The sequence below is a fragment of the Loxodonta africana genome, chromosome 2, assembly GCF_030014295.1.
Source record: "Loxodonta africana isolate mLoxAfr1 chromosome 2, mLoxAfr1.hap2, whole genome shotgun sequence".
In the NCBI taxonomy this organism is placed as follows: domain Eukaryota; kingdom Metazoa; phylum Chordata; class Mammalia; order Proboscidea; family Elephantidae; genus Loxodonta; species Loxodonta africana.
Window position 1 is genome coordinate 142,925,737 of NC_087343.1, and position 12,067 is coordinate 142,937,803.

The 12,067-nt window shown below is 34.5% G+C and overlaps 1 protein-coding gene across 2 annotated transcripts in view; it reads right to left on the bottom strand.

Annotated features, from left to right (window-relative positions):
- The window catches only part of COMMD10 (COMM domain containing 10), a 265,137-nt gene that overhangs the window by 102,672 nt on the left and 150,398 nt on the right, over positions 1-12,067 (bottom strand). The window lies entirely within an intron of this gene.

Here is a 12,067-nt window from a genome sequence, read left to right on the forward strand (position 1 = left end):
TGCCCTGAACTGTGAGAAAAAAAATTCCTGTTCTCTAAAACTGAAAAAAAAAAAAAAAAAGGTGAAAATTATAAACTACCTAAATCTACATAAACCCACTCCACTGAGTCAATCCTGACTCACAGCAACCGTATAGGACACAGCAGAACTGCCCCATAGGGTTTCCAAGGAGTGCCTGGTGGATTCAAACCACCGACCTTTTGGTTTGCAGCTGTAGCTCTTACCCACTATGCCACCAGGGTTTCCAAATCTCTATAGTAGTCAATATTTGTAGTGGTTAATTTTAGGTGGTGGGATTGGGGGGATTTTTTTTTTTTATCTTTAAACTTGTCTGTTTTCCAATTTTCCATAATAATTATTACTTTCATATACTAAAATCCTTTCATAAAAATACACAGATTTTTGTTTTTTAAAACAAAGGTTATTTAATAACTGTTTCCTCAAAATTATCTACTAAAATCTACCCCCCCAAATCCTTCTGAATCCTACGACCCTAATGAATTTTTTTAATCTTTTTCATAAGGAAGATATAGTATAGGAATCACAGAAAAGATTAAAAACTATAACTAAATTACAATTTAGAACTGCTGTTTAATTTATACCCACTACAGAAAATTCAAGGACCCCTGGTGGTGTAGTGGTTAAACCGCTCGGCTGCTAACCTAAAGCTTGGTGGTTTGAACCCACCAGCCACTCCATGGGAGAAAGATGTGGTTCACTACAGATTTACAGCCTTGGAAACCCTATGGGGCAGAGTTCTACTTTCTCCTATAGGGTCGCTATGAGTCCGAATTGACTCCACAGCAGCAGGTTTGTTTGTTTTGGACAGAAAATTCCATGATGGACATGTCTAACATTTACTGGTTATTAACTACAACATTTGTAACAACTTTGGCTAAAATATAGGTCTTGGATAAAAACATAACGTAGTATTATGCAACTGTCTGTAAGAACATCGGATTTGTCTTATGTATCTACTCAAAAGCAAAAGAACAAAGCTTTCTGGTCGATAAAAATATGGTGCTTGCTACACATGTTTTATATGATCAGTTTTTCCTCCTTTTTGTTAATGTAGATAATTGAGAAGTGAGAAAAAGAACGTTCTGAGTTAAAAGAAACATAACAGGAAATATTACTAACAGGAACTCTGTAAAAACTCAAATTTTCTCCTTGATGTGAAACCATCTTCTGATCAGTTTGTTATCCATGCTTCTTTCAATTAAAAAAAACCTCATGTGAAGGTTAAAAATATAAATCGAAAGAAAAAGAATTTCCTTAATGTTAAAAATACTTATTTTGTATGCATAAACACTGGATATTGTTTTCTTTTAGGATTAAAATTCTAATCGGCCTAATTGGAGAAAATCACCAGTGCTATAATGGTCTGGGTTGTCTTCAACAACTGTCCCCTTGCTATCAAATTCCGTCAATGATAAGGCTTTTCCTTTCCCACAGGAGGCAACTTCAGGAGCAGCTTTTCTACTCTGACCTCTAATTAAAAAAAAAAAAAAAAATTAGGAAGGAAAAAAAGTTGTTTTTCTTCTAAGCACTCAGTATACCTTCCAATATTCGTTCCAAATTTTTCTTCAAGAAAGGAAATCTTTATTTAAAATAGTAAAAAACTATACTGACTACAAATAGGCAATATTAAAATCGTGATTAAAAACAAGTGAGAATAAGGAAAAAGCTATTTATTTTCCAATTAAGTATTATACCTGTATAAACAAAAGATTTAATATAATCTTCACTAACATTTTTTTAAATTGTTCCTTTTTTTTAGATATACCAGGTCATGACTTCATATTATTTTCTATCACATTCCCCTCAATTAAATGATTTTGACCATAATACATTAATACTAGTTACATTTGTAATATTCAGATATATCATCTTTAATGCAAATAAACTTATCTTTGTATACTTAGACCTTTGTAAAATGCTGACAATTTTTTTTACATTTCTTTTTTCATATTCCATAACACACAAATTCGACATCTGTTGGCACAATTAGCCACTGTTTAAAAATGAGATTGACACCTTAAGACAAATTGAAAAACAAAAGTATAATTACAGTATGCCCACAAAATACACACTCTCTCTCAAGAAACTAAACCAAAATAATCTTAAAAACTATATTAAGGATTATTTACTAGTGATAGCAACCCAAACTATTAAGAAAAATGAGTACCCTTTTCTACCAGCAAAGAAGGCTGAGCAGAAGAAATCTCCAATATTTCAACCGATCTCCAGCTCAGTAACTGGTGATTAATGAGCAGGAGTGGAGGTATAGAAATCTACTTCATTTTTAAATAGCATTATAAAACGAGGTATTTCTTCTAAATGTTACAATAAAACCTTGTTCCACACTGTTCGTGCTTTAAATTTTTTTTTTAATTTATTATTTTACTTAATTTTTAAAAAGAATCACTGCAGAAAACACTGTGGCATATATTTCACTGGGTGCACCTCCATATTTTATATGCACCAAGGTCTGGAGTCCTGAGGCCGTAATTTAACCAAAGATAAATGGAGAAATGAAAAATGATAAAAACAGGAAAGGATCAGAGATTCACAGATTTCAAAGCAATTCGATTTAATAAATATTGAGCAGCTAGTTTTGAGGATCACCCAAAGCATCCTGAATAAGCTATTTTACTTCTTTGTGCTTCAGTTTCCTCATCAAAACGGCAATATTATTATTTGCCTCATACAGTTGTGAAGATCAAATGAGGTGACACCTAAAATGTTCATCAAAAGTGCCTTTTTAACAGAGTAGTCTCTGGATGGTACAGTTAATGTGCTCAGCTGGTAACTAAAAGGTTGGAGGTTCAAGTCCCAGGAAGAAAGGGCGGGTGGCCTACATCCAAAAACCCAGCTGTTGAAAACCCTAGGGAGCATAATTCTGGTCTGACACACATGGGGTTGCTGTAAGTCAGAGTCGACTCAATGACAACTGGTTTTGTTGACAAGGTAAACACCCAATGAGTGGCTGTTAATTCTAGCATATTAATTAATTAACATTACCAACATGTTCCCTTTCTCTGATGATACAATAAAAAATTTGTTTTTAAAAATTTAAATCTTAAATCAGCAAAGTAGTTCTACCGAAATGTATATACTCTCTGCTTGCTCATTAATGTAGGTGGTAAATTTCATGGCAGTGGGTGTTGTAATTTTGAAATTAATTACTCGTTCAAAAACAACTTAAAGTGAGATTGCAATTATGTATTTTAATTCTGCTCTTATTCATTTCTTTCTCTTATAGCCTCACTTTCTAGGAAGTTTGCTTTCCTTAGGCCAACAAAAAGGAAGCAAGGGCTAAAGCTTTAAAGAAGAAATCATAAAGCCTAGTTCGAATAAAATAAAATACTGGCATACACTCACAATAATCTGTGCTATCCGTTATTATCCGTTATATTGTACTACTATTTTCTGTATAAGATCCTATTTTTTAACAGAATGAATTAGGGTTATATTATTTCCATAAATATTTCAAAAAGCAAATTTTAAAAAAAAAATTCAATCCAAAATTTGTTTCAAAATATTCTAACCCATGAAAAGAGCTAAATGTAAAATACGAAAAATTCCTTGTACTCCCCTTTAACAATGAAATCAAGCACATAAAAAAATAAAATCACAAAAATTATCATTCACATTTTATCAATCACCTTCATTCATTAATGCTACCTTTGTATTAAAATATGAATTCACACAAAAAAGAAATAGAACTATATTGTGAAATGGTGACAAAATTTCTGTGAACTGTAAAATTCAAATAAACAAACCAAACGCATTGCCGGTCAAGTCAATTCCGACTCATAGTGACTCTACAGGACAGAGCAGAACTGCCCTATAGGCTTTCCAAGAACGGCTGGTGGATCTGAACCGCTGACTTTTTGGGTAGGAACCATAGTTCTTAACCACTGGTAAATACGCACATGTGGTATTTTCATTTCTCCAGCAGTATATACTGTGTATCAAGGAAATGAGATGGCAAATGTCAACTCTATGTAAAAGACCCTCAAAGAGGCTCCAAATCCATTGGTTGCTAACTTTTCTTGGATTACAGCCTTGATGGTACTCATATATGCTACAGATCTCTTCTCAGAAACAATGTGCATGCAAATATACACAAAACGTGGCAGATAATTTCAGGAGCTTCAAAGACCTTCTGAGGACAAAAGCCATACAGGTTAAAAATTCTTATACAGACCCCTGATAATCACTGACTATTTTCACTGTGACCCAAAGATCTAGGAGTTTGTGACAATTTGTCACTTTGTTGAGGCACAGATTTCAATCACACTAAGTGAAAGCTCTAAGATTGATGTGAAATAGCAAGTCATTCAGGTAGTAAGGGAGCCTGGCATTCACATCGCAGTTTAACTCTGGCAACTTTACAACTCATCAGTAGAATAATTATCAAGAAGTATTATAGTGGTAATCATTAATATATTCAGAAGGTCTTTGAACTTTTCATAATAAAAGGAGTACACTGTATTTTCATACCCTAGGAAGTTACATAAAAGAATGCAGGTCTATAAAAGATGACAAGCCAAGGGATGAATAAAATAAAGCATATTATCTTCACACTCATTCATTAACATATTTATTAAATCCTTATATTATAAATGGTACTTCCTTGCTTCCTTGTCATTATGTGGTTTACAGAGAAAAGATAAAAGATACAAACCTAATATCCTAAGAGCATTTAATATTATTTACTGAGCTTAGTTATGACCATAAAGAACCACATGACAGAAATTTTATTATGAACATCCTAAAAGACGTAGTTATAAGTAACAGATATATTTACAATATTATTCAGTTCCTGTGATTATTAAAGTAAGCCATTAGAAATCAAGCTAGTTTGCTTAAAATAAAAAAAGTTGGGATCATAAAATGTGATAAATTCATTATCTAGTTGCCACAAAACACCAATAATAATTTCTTGAAATATGTACAGTTGATATGGTTTTTTTAATCAGAAGTTCTACACACCCATCACCTTGGCCTACCTCTTCATTTTTTTATCAGTTGTCTCTCTCTACCTCCCCCCACCCCCAATCCCCTTTACACATCATGTTTCAGCATCTCCTGTCATTGGAACTTCATTCCTAATGGTCAATTCCTCTGCAGGCCCCACTCTGCAAAAAGTCCCAGCCCCAGGCACCACCACCACTTGGCTCCTCAAAAGATGGAAGTGTCCCTAGAGAGAGAATTACTGCTTCTACTCCTAGAACTTTAGGATTGGGAACACAGTTTCCGGTTTTTCAAATTGGAATTGATTGTATTTTGCCATCAAACCACTGCTACAAATGGCTGCTTCACTTTATGGTACTATTCATATTATTCTAAGTTACATTATGGATCAAATAAACTTGAGAGTTGGATTAGAAACCCAAATATTATTTACTAAGTTGTTTTTCAGGGGAAAAAGTTAGAATTAAAATAATGATGGCTTACTGTGTATGGTGTGTACAGGACATTGTCCTAAGTAATTTACATATATTCTCATTTAATCAATATACTGAAATAGGAGAAAACCAAGGCTCAGAAAGGTAAAGTAACTTGCCAGAGCTGGAATTCAAATGCAGTTCTTGCCAACACATGTCTGTGCTCTTAGTCATCATACTTCACTGTCTCCTATGTGTATTTCAAGTTTTAAATATCACTGTACAATGGACTGTGTATAACATAATCTGATTTCATGAATTACCATGTGTGATATAGTTACAGAGAGACATGTACTAAATTTGTTTTGATCTTTAGAATCCATAAATTAAAAATTCTTTCACATATTTAAAAGCAACTGAAATATCATGTCTACGTGATTTGTGCTTTATTAGAAATTCCTTTTTTTATTAGAAAATCACAGTAATATATGAATGAGTAAAAATAGTAATCTAAATAATAATCATTACTAAGCTTTTTTTTTTTTTAAGGATCCCTGGTGGTGCACTGGTTAAGCATTTAGCAGCTAATCAAAAGGTCTGCAGTTCGAAACTATCAGCCACTCCGAGGGAGAAAGATGTGGCAGTCTGCTTCCGTAAAAAGATTACAGCCTTGGAAACCCTATGTGGCAGCTCTACTCTGTTCTGTACAGTCGCTATGAGTTGGAATTGACTAGACAGCAATAGGTTTGGGTTTTGGTTTACTAAACTTTTTAATTTAACAACATTATCTCCTGGGAATATATCTCTCAGAAAAACTGAATTTTACCAAGTTAATTGTAATTTCAAATACTATTAACTTTCTTCCCCCAAACCTCTAGTTCAATCCTTGCAGAAGAAAGGAATTAGACTGTATTTTTTCCCGTAGAGACACTTTATAAGCTATGAGAATGTTTCAGCCTTCTTAATTTTGTTTTTGACTTAAATTAAGAAGTAACAACAGTGAACCTAATAACTTTACAGATTAACATCTAATTATTATGGTTGCTGCTATTGTTTTTAACATGTAGGATGAAAAGTTTCCTAAAACTCGGTGGTAAGTAAATGTGGGTCGCATTTAAATATAACTAGACTATACTTTTTTTTTATATACATTTAAATATAACTAGACTATTCCTAATAAGGAAACCCTGGTGGCACAGTGGTTAAGTGTTACGGCTGCTAACCAAAAGATCAGCAGTTCGAATCCACCAAGCGCTCCTTGGAAACTCTATGTGGCAGTTCTACTCTGTCCTACAGGGTCGCTAGGAGTCAGAATCGATGGCAATGGGTTTTCCTTTTTTTTATATTATTCCTAATAAATCTCTGAAATGAGGGGGTTATAAACCCAGAAATAGGTAAGGAAAAAAAACAGCTGCTAAGGATATAGAGAAAAGAAAAACTAACAAAGAGCTACTGCTAAGAATCTGAACAATAATTAGAATTTTTGGTTCTAGGAATATTTAACTTAATTCTATTATAATTTTGTGTCAATTTAGAAAAATTTAAATTCCTAACAAAATATACACATTAAAAAGAAGCTAAAACTAGCATTAATATAAACAATGACTTCAAGTATTAACTCTCCCTACATGATTCTGTTCTTGTACCCATGCAACATTATCACCTTTTCTAGAGGCACAGAAATAACCTTAAGCAAAGAAAAAAAACAGTCACTTCTATTTTCTTTTACATATCATGTAAGAGGACAAAAAAAAGTCCTTTAGCCTACAATGAATGATTGTGATAAGAAAATTCTACTATTATAAGCACTTGGACCAGATATTCTAATAAATAGGTTTTGACTGGGTTGACAGAACATGTTTACAGAGATAACAAGGGCTTAATATGACTCAGCAAAATTGTTTAAAAAGCTGGAATAATTAATTAGAACACAGCTACAGCCACGTGAAAAAGAGAAGCCCCAAAGTAAGAAAGAAGGTATAGTACTGACATGAATTGAACTGTGTCCCCCAAAAATACATGTCAGCGTGGTTAGGCCATGATTCCCAGTATTGTGTGGTTGTTCTCCATTTTGTAATTGTAATTTTATGTTAAAGAGGATTAGGGTGGGATTGTAACACCCTTACCCAGGTCACATCCCTGATCCCATGTAAAAGGAGTTTCCCTGGGGTATGGCCTGCACCACCTTTTACCTCTCAAGAAATTAAAAAGAAAGGGAACCGGGGGGTGGGGATCGCATACCTCCAAGAAAGCAGTGCTCCACTTATGGTATTTCTGTTATAGCAGCACTAGATGACTAAGACAAGTATCTTGATAAACTTAATGGAACAGTGTAAAAATCTGTTTTATTAATTTATTTATTTTAGTTATTCTTTCCTACACAATAGAGAATTAGCCTTTGATAATATGAAGCATTTCATATGATTGAGATGCTAAAACAATAGTTTCACTACAAAATGTTTTCCTTCCTGACTTAAATAACTTTTCTAGGATAACGAACTTAGCAAAAATATACATTATTTTCCAGCTGTTTAAAGATGTACTGAAAAGTGCTATTTTAAAATGTTCACAGAATGATTCTTGCAAAAATTTATGTGATGTATAGAACTTCAATGTATTAAAAATGCTTGACCCCTATTCAAAGTCACAGAAATAGAATCAATCGGTTATGAAACTCCGTAAAGTATTTCTAAAAGACCTCAGTGCTGTCACGTTTACAATGTTTCTATGTTTAAAAATACACACTTTTAAAAGGCAGCATTATTATTTACTTAGGTAAGTATATTCTAAAAACCTGCCTCTTTAAGTCCTTTATCGTGTTCAGAAAATGAGTTTGATATGTTTATTTTTTCCTAAATACGGTTTTTGTTTGAATAGGCCAGACTATCCCTGCCTGTCACTGTTTCATCAGGTAGATATCCAAGAAAGGATTAAATAACAATGTTAAAACAGTAAGATCTTTTTCCCTTCTCACTGCTAGCTCATCTTTTTAAAATAACTTTTTTAATTATTTAACGAAGAAATATTTCAGCTTATAGAAAAGAACAAAAAATGATACTTCTATACTGAAGAGGGTCAGCGAAGAGGAAGACCCTCAAGGAGATGGACTGACACAGTGATTCCAATAATGGGCTCAAACACAGCAATGATTGTGAGGAGGGCTCAGGACTGGGCAGTGTTTCGTTCTGTCATACACAGGGTCGCTATGAGTCAGAACTCACTCAACTGCACCTGACAACAACATACACAGCCCAGATTTAACAGATGTTAAAATTTCACCTTGTTTCATCTTTTTTAATAAATATTAATTATAAATGCAGCTAAAGCCCTATCTACTCACATTTTCCCCTTCCTTTCATCCTCAGAGGTAGCCCCAATATGATTTTCTACTTTTATTACATAAAACAACATGTAACATTGTTCTGTTTTATAATTTTATAAAATTGTTACCAAACTGTCCACATCATTTTGCAACTTGATTTTTTTTTAGTCAGCACTGTTTTTGAAACTTATTTATGTTGATAACATGAATCTAATTCTTCCAGTTGGACTGCTGTATGATGTCTCACTGTACAAATATATTTAATTATCTAGTTAGGACAGAGTGCCATACTGTTTCATTTTTTCACTATTAAAAATGTAATTATCATCCTGTACATGTACACCATTCCCTGGTGTTGACACCTAGAAACACCAACTGTAGGGCCACAGGATAAGTACATTCTTTAAATTACTAGGTATTAGATAATTGCTCTTCAAAGTGACTGTACTAATTTACTTTGCCACTAGAGATGTATAAAGGAGTTCTCACTTCCCTACATAAATAGTTGATGATATCAGACTTTCACATTTTTGTCAATTTGATGGGTGCCAAATGCTGTCTTGATGTTTGTTGCCTGATATTCCATAGGTTCATAAGTAAAATGTAATACTAATAAAAACTTTTATATTTATAACTCCATGCTGACATTATATTTTAATAATGTTTACATATTTTAATTATCATTTTCAACTTACAGTAAATCAAAAAATTTAAAAACTGAGTTCTTATGTCTGGAAATATAATCTCTTTTAAGCAATGTTCTAGTTTCCTCATCAGGTATGACAATTAATAGCTTTTAAAAAGTGCTTGACCTCTTCATCTTGAAATTATTCACTTTTGGAGATTCTATTAATTAAAAAGAAAGAATCTCAGAGTTTTATGCTATAAAAATACCTGGTGCTATGGCAAAAGGTAATATTAAAGGTATAAAAACTACTCAGAGTTAAGCATTTCCTGATCCTGCATACACACACACACACACACACACACCCCTCTTCCCCCATTTCAGTAAACAATATTACATTCACCCATTCTAAAAACCTAAAGATTACCCTTGGTATTTCATCTTCCTCTGTAGCCTCCCTCCCCTCCTTGCCTCCCCCCCCCCCCCCCCGCCCCAAACCTTGCTAGTCTACTTCCAGTTCCTAGAATTAAAAATAAAAAAAACTCTCTTGCCTCAAACCAAACCAAACCCAGTGCGGTCGAGTTGATTCTGACTCATAGCAACCCTATAGGACAGAGCAGAACTGCCCCATAGAGTTTCCAAGGAGCACCTGGCAGATTCAAACTGCCGACCCTTTGGTTAGCAGCCGTAGCACTTAACCACTACACCACCAGGGTTTCCCTCTTGCCTCAAGGCCTATTCAATTGTCTCTACTAAAGTAATGCCCCTTCCCCTCTTTTTTTTTTTTTTTTAATTTTATTGTGCTTTACAGCTCAAGTTAATTTCTCATTCAAAAATTTATACACATATTGTTTTGTGACATTGGCTGCAATCCCCACGATGTGACAGCACACTCCCCCTTTCCACCCTGGGTTCCCTGTGCCCATTTGTACAGCTCCTGTCCCTTCTCGCCTTCTCAACTTGCTTTTGGGCAGGAGTTGCCCACTTGGTCTCACATATTTGATTGCACTAGGAAGCACTTTCCTCACATGTTATTGTTTGTTTTATAGGCCTGTCTAATCTTTGTCTGAAAAGTGGGCTTCGAGAGTGGTTTCAGTTCTGAGTCAGCCGAGTGTCCAGACAGCCATAGTCTCAGAGGTTCCTTCAGTCCCTCTCAGACCAGTAAGTCTGGCCTTTTTCCGTGAATTTGAATTCTGTTCTACATTTTTCTCCCATTCAGTCTGGGGCTTTCTGTTGTGATCCTGTCAGAGCAGTAGGTGGTGGTAGCTGGGCACCATCTAGTTCTTCTGGGCTCAAGCTGGTGGATTTTCTGGTTCATGCGGTCCTTTAGTCCTTTGGGCTAATATTTTCCTTATGTCTTTGGTTTTCTTCATTTTCTTTTGCTCCAGATGGGATAGGACCAATAGATGTTTCTTAGATGGCCACTTGCAAACTTCTAAGACCCCACCAAAGTAGGATGTAGAACATTTTCTTTATGAACTATGTTATACCAATTGACCTAGATGTCCCCCAAGACTATGGTCCCCAGTCTTTCCTCTTCTTAACAGAGCTCATTCCTTCTTTTCTTTGGGTCTTAATTTCAATGTCATCTCCTCAGAGACCACCATATTTAACATAGTTTCCCCTCTGATTTTCTTTGATCTTCTTTCCCTTGTCTGTGTCTTTAATATGATACATTTCAGCTGGCAACTATATAATGCTCCTGTTTACCTGTTTGTGACTGTATCTTCACCAAAAGAATATAAGCTCCCTGAGAGCAGGAGCTGTGTCTTAGTCTTTACCTCCAGCTCTAATATGCCTATTGTTGTTGTTGGTTGTCCTTGAGTCAATTCTGACGCATGGTGACTCCATGTGTGCTGAGTAGAGCTGCTCCATAGGGTTTTCAATGTTGTGACTGTCTTCTAGGCAACTGTCTTCTGAGATGCCTCTGGGTGCGTTCAAATCGCCAACCTTTCAGCTAATAGTTGAGCACTCAACCATTTGTGCCACCCAGGGACTCCTTAAATATGTCTACCATGTAGTAGATGTTTAATAAATATTTACAGAATAAAAGAATCAATATACTAGAAAGTTTAAATGCAGAAATGTTGAGATTGTAGCCAGTTTTATAAGACATGCGCCACCATGGTAACTAAGACCATGGATGCTAGAAGTTAAAGATCACTTTCTTAAATTAAGAATCTTGCATCTTATTCTCATCATGATGATATCATATGATTCTACCATCATCTTTAACAGTGGTTCTCAAAGCATGGTCCTCAGACCAGCTGTATTAGAATCACAAAGATTTTTTTAAATGATGGTTCTCTAAAAATATTTATTGAATTCAACTGAACAGATTCCTATTATTTCCTTCTTTCTTTATGTGGATTTTTATATCAACTATGCTTTTTATGTTTTTTAAATCTGTGATTGAGAAAATCCAGCAATAACATTGTACATAGGTTAAAACTACTCTCATTTTTACTAATTTCCCTCATGTTAGTTACAAATAACTAGGTCAGTTTTAATTTACTTAATATTGGTATTTCAAACAGTTTCAGAAGATGAGAGACAGAAAGTACAACCTTGGTCTATTGTAAGGAGAATGGTAAACAAACTCCTCACAGGCATAAAAATCAGTGTTTAGGAGTCCACAGACTATATACCCTCATACTACTACATATCCAGAGACCTCAACTTAATCCAAGAGAGAAGTACACCTGAGGAAATAGATTTGTGATT